Source organism: Condylura cristata, unplaced genomic scaffold, assembly GCF_000260355.1.
Source record: "Condylura cristata isolate star-nosed mole 26May11 unplaced genomic scaffold, ConCri1.0 scaffold00014, whole genome shotgun sequence".
In the NCBI taxonomy this organism is placed as follows: Eukaryota; Metazoa; Chordata; class Mammalia; order Eulipotyphla; family Talpidae; genus Condylura; species Condylura cristata.
Window position 1 is genome coordinate 18,421,757 of NW_004567115.1, and position 8,393 is coordinate 18,430,149.

At 39.9% G+C, this 8,393-nt stretch overlaps 1 protein-coding gene across 2 annotated transcripts in view; it reads right to left on the bottom strand.

Annotated features, from left to right (window-relative positions):
- The window catches only part of GTF2E2 (general transcription factor IIE, polypeptide 2, beta 34kDa), a 67,751-nt gene that overhangs the window by 58,615 nt on the left and 743 nt on the right, over window positions 1–8,393 (bottom strand). Inside the window, exon 1 of one of the 2 annotated variants that reach the window (XM_004682212.2) lies at window positions 3,733–3,921. The exons of the other annotated variant lie outside the window; for it this stretch is intronic. The gene's annotated coding sequence lies outside the window, so the exon portion shown is untranslated. Of the gene's footprint in view, window positions 1–3,732; window positions 3,922–8,393 lie in introns of those variants that run through there. 2 annotated transcript variants of the gene reach the window in all.

An 8,393-nucleotide genomic window follows, 5' to 3' on the forward strand; every position in this document is an offset into this window, starting at 1 on the left:
TTCAGTTCTTCTGTCCACTTATCTGGATTGTTATTTTGCTATTATGTTGTATAAGTTCTTGATATTTTTATTATTAACTCCTTACCAGATATGACAATTTGCAAATATTTTCTCCCATTCTATAGCTACCTGTTTTGTTAATGCTTTCCTTTGCTGTTCAGCTTTTTGCTTTGATGTAGTCCCACATGTTGATTTTGCTTTTTGTGTCAAATCCCAAAAAATAACTAAGACCAAAAACAAGGAGTCAATGCCTCGTTTTTTCCTAAGAACTTTTTGTTCAAGTCTTTTATCCAATCTCAGTTGATCTTTGTGCACAATATAAAGTCCAGTTTTTCCTGCACTATTTATTGAAGAGACTATCTTTTCCACAATGTACACTCTCAGGTCACTTGTAAATTCATTATCTATGCATGTCTTTATTTCAGAACTCTCAAAACTATTCCATTGACCTTTGCACTAGTTTTTTATGTAAATACTATGGTTTTTACCTCTATAGCTGTTTGAAAACAAATAGTCTGAAATCAGAAAGTGTGAAAATGCCAGCTATTAAGCTCCAGCTTTGCTACCCTTCCTCATGATAGCTTTGTTTAATTTGGGTCTTTTGTGGTTCCACACAATATTCAGGACTATTATTATTTCTGTAAAAAAAAAAGTATGGCAGAGAATGCACTGAATCTAGACTGTGTTGGGTAAATGGACATATTAATTCTTCCAATCCATAGGCACAAAATCTCTTTCCATTTATTTGTCTTCTATTTCTTTTATCAATGTCTTATAGTTTTCAATGTACAGAGCCTTCACTTCTCTGGTTAAGTGTATTCCTAAGTATTTTATTCTTTTTTGTTGTAATTTTTAAAATATTTCTTTCACACCCTATTTTAAAAGACTTGCTGCAAAGAAAACTTTAAAATTTACTAATGAGATTATTTTACAATGATTACATGTTGACTTAATGCGCTCAATGCACTGGGTTAAATAAAACACTAAAATTAATATCCTTTTATTTTTATTAGGCTACTAGAATATTTAAAAGTACACATGTGGCTCTCACTTGGCAGCTCATATTACATTGCTATTTAACAATGTTGTTCTAGAAACACCAACAGGACTACTGGGGCAAAATTAACAGGCATATTAGGTGTGTGCCCCCAGACACAGAACCATTAGAACTGCTTATAAGTGAGACGGTGTCTTTTAAAAACAGGTTGAGGTATTAAGTGAAGACACTGCATTAATATTGAAAGGGGCAGCTGCTCCACTGCCCAACTGTGCCTATGCAGGTGCTTCTTTCTACCCACTCTCTCCCTCTGCAGGGCAGCAGCCTCCTGCCTGCCCTTGACCTGTACCATGCCCTGACTTCTCTGCAGGGAAGGCCACTCAGGGGAGGCCGCTCTCCTAAGACTGCCTGCCTGCAACCATGCAGGTCTCTTTCCCTGCAAACCCATCCCTTTTGGAGCAGCTCTTCCTGTCACCTGCACCTATCCAAGTGTCTTCCCCTTTCCTGTCTCTTTCTAATAAACTTACTCTTTAAAAAAAAAAAAATTTGTTGAAAGGAAAATTCCTAATTGGGAGGAAGGTGAAACTAAATGACCTCCTCAGACCCCTACCTCCCCACTTCTAAAACTCAACTATTCTAAGTAACTTTAGTACAACCAGGGAAGCCACAAGGTCAATCAACAAAAATTTTAAAAACATTCCACTCCAGTCTAGTCTGAAGTCTCTATAAAGCCTGTAACAAGTCCAAGAAGAATTTAAGATATCTCTGTGAATGAATTTTACAGGTAAGATTATTATCCATAAATCAGGAACAAAACTTGTGGAGATAACAACCCTATTTTATACTCTCAAAGCCTTCAAACGCAGGTTGAGTGGCACAATAAACTATTTGTCAAATGAATAATACATGGAAAAACATTCTAAATTGGTTCAATCTCATTATTACTATTTTCACAAGTTTATTAAATATCTTGTTTGTGAGGCACTATACTCAGAAGTTTTTAAAAATTCTGGAAGATAAATCCTTCACTTCAAGCAGCTTACCTTGGAGACTATGAAACCACTGAGCACCTTAAAAATTAATCAATATGACTTGGAATGCTAAAAATTTTGAACATTGACAATTAGAGTAAGCTTCAGTCAAGTAAGGAATAGTCACCGGAGAGAATCAAAGACCAGTCTTCTCCCTCCTCTCAGCTGTAATCCACTAAAAGTCCATGACCCCAGGCAACCCACTACACCTTTCTAAATTCTACTTTATCATAAATGAGCATATTACCAATGCTGTCTACCATGTAGATGAGAAAACATGAGTAATTTTTTTAATAGTAAAGTTAGACACATATTATCTCATTATTACTACACTGAACTGGTTCTAAAAAGGTATTAACAATGGATATAATGGGATGAGGAAAGTAGGAGAAAGTCTTGGGAAAGGCAAGAGGGAAATGGTGAGGACTGGAACATGGAAAGTAGAGAACAAACAAGTGATAAGTGGGGGCAACAAGCAATCTGTAAACTAAAACAAAACATATTTGTATTTCTTTATTTTCACCATATAAAGGCAGGTAATTAATCTGGGCTTTTCAAGTTTCATAGTTTAAAGAAAGCCTTACATTTCACAAAGACCTAAATGTTTCTGGTGTTTAATCCTCACTATTCAATAACAGATACTAGTTTTATTCCTATTTTAATATGCAAAATCTCAATAGAAGCGCTATGATTAAAATCACATGGCTAGTTGAACTGGGGCCAGGACCGGAAAATCTTAACTCTTAAAATTCAGTATTCCTTACACCACACCTGCAATGCTGGCAAAGGACTCTAAAACAAGACACCTGTGTTTTAAAAGGAACATTCAAATGGCACCAAGAGCACGAGGCTTAATGTGTTTTTTTACAATCACAAGCTCCGCCCAATTTCTCCTTTTTCTTACTCTAAGTCACAATGATTAATTTCGTTTTAAGCAAGGTGCTCCATTATTTATGTAATATACAGGACACATCACCCTGTCCATTCTACATTTAAAAACAAAATAAACCACCAAACCACCGCCACAACTCAGGGAATTAACACGACCCTCGATTGTCCACCAGTGGATCTGAAAAACCAACAATTATGTCAAAATCTTTCAGCTGGAAGTCCAAGTCTTTCAATCGTCCTACTTCTTTACTGTTTCTTCCCCTGACTGAGCCTCAGGTGCCACTAGCACATAAGAACACAACTACCATCAGCTGAAAAGCTAAGAGAGACTTCTTTACCTCTGAAGTGGCAGAAATGCAGAGGTAGGAGAAAAAGTTACTGCTGCATTGTTTTGGAAAATGTCTTTAGATTTTGCAGAAAATGTTGTAACTGAAGTTTACGAATCACTACAAACTAGGTCTCCAGAAAAAAAAAGTTGATGAATGAACATCTAAATCAGTCTTTCGCTGGTTGGACAACGTGGTCCCCCAAATTCCACACACATGGCTTGCTTGGCGACTGCTAATGTAAACTCTGGGGTTAGGTGGAGGCAAACACTGAGACTGTCCCCTTCCAGCCTTCTACTTGGCTCAATGAAACTCCGGCCTAAAACACAAAGCTCCCAAGAAGTTGTAGGCGTTTTTAAGTGCTGCACGTAGAGAACGGAAACCCCATCCTCCCGAGGAACGGAAGAGACACTGGCCCCACGGCAGTGGTCTCCAGAAACAACAGGCCGGGGCTCCGCGCCCCTCGGCCGACGGTCGCCGCCCCTACCTGAGCGCGGAGACTCGCCCCACGCAACCTGCCACCGGCTCCCTGCGCCTCCGCCGCGGCCAGCCGCCCACGCTGGCGTGGCGGCCGCTTCCTGCTTCTTGTCTGCAGCCCCGCCTGCCCGTAAGCACGCCCAGCGTTGCCCCGCCAGGTCGGAGTCGCGGCAGTGGCGGCAGCGGCCGGTGAGGCGGCGACTCAACCCGAGGCCCCGCCCGCCACTTCCTGATTAGGACGCTAGGAGCTCAGTCCCGGCAGCCAACGCGGTTCTTCCACCACCTAGAACGCGCCTGCGCCATCACGTGCGCCGCAGGGGTACTATGGGAGAGGAATCAGTCCGCTGGGGCGTTCCTGGTCCCCGTGACAACGGGAGAGCGATTGTAAGTGGAACCAAGAACTAAACCCGCAGCAGGCGAGTAGCGGGCGCTAAAATGGAAAAAAAAAAAAAAAATCTTGCATTTCCAGAAATCTACTAGATTCTCCAGAGAGTTCTGGATCTGTTTAATCCAAGTAACAACTTGATTTTTCAACAGTTGAAGATCTGCTGGAGGTTGTGACTTTACAATAAATGCCTGTAACCAGCACCTAAACTTAAGACATTGTTCCTTTTACAAGTGAGGAAATAAGTGGAGCTTAATGACTTACTCAGGAGAGCAAAGGCAAGCCCTGATGTAAAGCCCAGTTTCTGATTACTAACCGGTGCTCTTTGAACCACACCACATAATTTCTCTTAGAAATAAGGATTTGGGATTCACAATAACCACACCAGAAAAAGTAATTGTCATTACTCAAAATCTACAACATGCTGGCGAGTATCAGATTTCCTACAATTGACTTTTCCTTATAATCTAAATTGTCAGCAAAGACAGTTACTCAACTAATCTACACTTGTGAATTAATTACTTAGTATTGACTACCCATCAAGTTATACCTAACCTGTCTCTTAGTTTTCTCATCTGGGAAATGGGGAAATAACTGTACTACCATGTGTTACTTGCATTGGACTATTATGAAGATTAAATGAGACAATATATGAAATTTTATTTAAAACTTGGAAATAGTCAAAAGATGATTGTATGACTTTTAAATAAGTTTCTTTATAGAATATTTTATAATAAATCACTTGATTTTTAGTTGCTGCCCTCAGGAAATGGTATTTTCCTGAATAATATTAAAGCCCAGAGTGTTTACAACCCACTAAGTCTGAGATTAGGTGATTAAAAAAAAAAAACTGATTTGGTGTGATGGGGGGAGGGGGCAAAAACATAATTAGAAGGTCAAAATTTCATTGTCCTGAGAAACAGTTTTGTATCAATTTAGCAGTTTGTCTTTCCTTTCCCCACTGATTAAAGTTCAGTTTCATATACCCTTATGGAATCAGTTTTGTCATTCTGCTAACTTCCCTAATAATGAGTCAAAGACTTAAAATATAAATAGTGGCTAGACAATATAAAACTGGCCCATATAAGAAGCCAAGCCATGGCATCAGAAGCAATCCCTTCAGAATGGTCAGGATTTGCTCAAAAGCTGCCACCTTCCCTATTTTATACACACAAAATGCCCTCAACACAAACAAAGGAGAAAACCAAATATGCTTTCCCAAACCAATCACATAAAATGCCACCACTTATAGTATCCCTGGCAGCTTCCCCTGCCTACAATCTTTAATCAAAACAAGCCAGAAGTGCAACTATTTTTCTCACTGCAATAACTTACCCTCTCAACTCAATGCACAGCAATTAATTTTAAACAGATTAAAGACTTAGATATAAGACCAATAAAAACTATGGAAAAAACAGGGCCTCCCTGATGGCCCAAAAGTTAAGTCTCAGCACTAACCTACAGGGAGCAGCAGACTGCTCCTGTCTCCATGCCCCTCTCCTCCTCCCCTTTACAGTGCATTTCAACAAAAGACTGTTCTCCCTACTCTATCTTTGGTGAATGTTGGGAAGACCAATGGTGATCCAGGCTTGGGGACTAGGCAGCCAGAACCAAAGTGGCAAAAATCATGATTCTGAAATGTAAAATGAGGTCACCAATAGCTAGTAACTGATACGGCAGCTATTGTTATTGCTGCCAGGATGCCCTTATGTTGCTGCCACAGCTGCCTGCTATCACCAGAAGGAATTCTCCTGTTTCACTGGTTTCTGGGTAGTTAGGATGTCGTCTCTCTAGTTGCCTAGGAGCCTGGTAAAGCACAGATCTGACATTCCCAGGTAATGTGTGGGAAGATGAGCTTTGTCTCTACCAAGACATAAAAGGTTGGTGTTCTCTGAATTTGTGATGGGGGCTGTCTGCTTAAGAGTCAGAAAGGAAAAATATCCAGTAATACAACTAACAGAGAAAGGACTTAAAAGGGGGAACTAATTATTCTTTAAAAATTCATATAGAGTCTAGCTACAACTCCAATTCTACCAACAGTTTTAAACATTGTCCCCAACACAAAAAGTAGCACTTAATATATACTACATAAAACCCTGAAATGATTGTATGTAGGTACATGTTGACACTGATGTTCACTGAAGAATCAGCAGGCTGAATTATTGTATCAAAGTCAATGACTACAAACATTATTTCTCAGAGTAGGGCATAACAGAAACCATCTTATATATCCACATTTTAATAGTTCTTCATTTATATCTAGGAGGTCAGATTCATGGAAAGGGAAATATTTATTGAAGACTTGAAAATCCTGCCTATTTGTTTTCAAAAGGACTGAATTAAAATGTTGGCTGCCATGGAGATTACAACTGCGATGGAAAAAATGCACAAAATGATGTAAAAATAAACTATTATATTATTTATTTAAAAAATACATTAGGCCCAATTAAAAAAAAAATGTTGGCTGCTCAGAAGCCTCCTGGGCAGTGCATGGGCTTAAGTCTCAGGGCTATGAAATTATTGGCAGCCATTGTAGCACAAGTTTGAATCCAGGCCAGGGAGGTGATCTACATGTTGCAGCAGACCTCTCCTGTCTTGCCCGCTGTTCGCTGCTTCCCTCAGCAGTGTATTTCAGTCACCCACCTGGTCTGCTCCCCACTCTGTCTCTGGTGAATCCTCTCACCTCCCTCCACCTCAGGATAAGCCCAAACTCTTGTGCATATACAAACAAATCTTTAAAATATATATATTAATAAAATGTTGGCTATGTTCCCACTCTAGATATTATGTGAAACATCCCATTGTAGCACCTTTATCCTCTTGCAGAATTCACTACAATACATACCATGAATGATACTGTGAAAGTCAACAGAAAATATAGATTGACTTTAAGTGCAAAATGACACAGACAAGGTTAACAAGTAGTATAGATCTACTATGTGACAAGGTGTTATGAGAACAAGTAATAAACTATTAACTCTTCACAAAGGAGGTTACAGTCAAGGCTTGCAAAATGATTGCCAGGTGTGGATGATTAAAGATGATCACAAATTCTTTACCACTTTTCCTACAGAAAGGCATAGTGCACATTCTTAAAATCTGGTTTGGCCTCAGTGATTTGCTTAACCAGTAACACATGAAAATGACATTCTAGAATTCCAAGGATAGATCATAAGGCTTGCAGCATCTGCCCTGGAATCTTGGAATAAGCTCTAGGAGCTCTGGGCTTCCACTTAAGTCATTTACTTTCCTTGCTATAGGTAGGTACTCCAGTTATCTTAGGTGAAGCTAATCTTCCATTCATTCATGAATAATCATATGAATTTTTTTTTTTTTAGTTTATTTTTAGGGCCCTCCCTGATGGTATAATGGGTTAAAGCACAGCACTACAAAGCTAGCTGCAACTGTTTCAACTTGAGTTCAATCCCACATAACATAGCAGACCTCACCTGTCTCACCCACTGCTCCCCTCACCAGTGTACTTTGTCAACCTGCCTGTTCTGCTCCCTACTGTCTCTGGCAAATCCTCTCCCAGTCTCTGTGCCCCAGTTCTGTATGCATAAATAAGTAAATCTTTTTTTTAAATTTTATGTTTAGATAAAGCACTTTTTCTTATGTCATTGTTAATTTTGGACACTATTTGATTTCCCCCCTCCAGGGGTAGTCCCCATAGTTCTCCCACCACCACAGCATCCATCACCCTATTGCCTGTGCTCTTCCAGAGTCACATGAATGTTTAAACTCTCTAGACCTGTCTGTTATTCACCCCCCAGTCTTGGTCAGCACCAATGGAAAAGTCATCTTTGCAAACTGTCTTGATCCAAATCCTTACCCACCCAACAGATATAATAAAACGGTTACTGCTTAAACCACCAAGTGTTCAGATATCTTGTTAAGCAGCAATACATCACTGGATCAAGTAAACAAATGTCCCCTACACATTAAGGAGCATTTAACATATACTACATTAAAAAAAAAAAAATAGAAATGATTGTATATAATCAACATAAACACTTGGGCTCCCCTGGTGGCCTAGAGTTAAATCTCAGCACTATCACCACTAAGGCCTGAGCTCCATCCCCAGCCAAGGAGCTAAATCATATGGTGCAGCAGCCATCTCCTGTCTCACTATTCCCCTTAGTAGGTATTTCAGTATATCCACCTGTTCTGCTCCCCACTCTGTCCCTGGTGTGTCCTTTTACCCCTTGCCCTTCTGGCTATACCCCAGCTCTTCACACACACACACACACACACACACACACACACACACACACACACACACACAC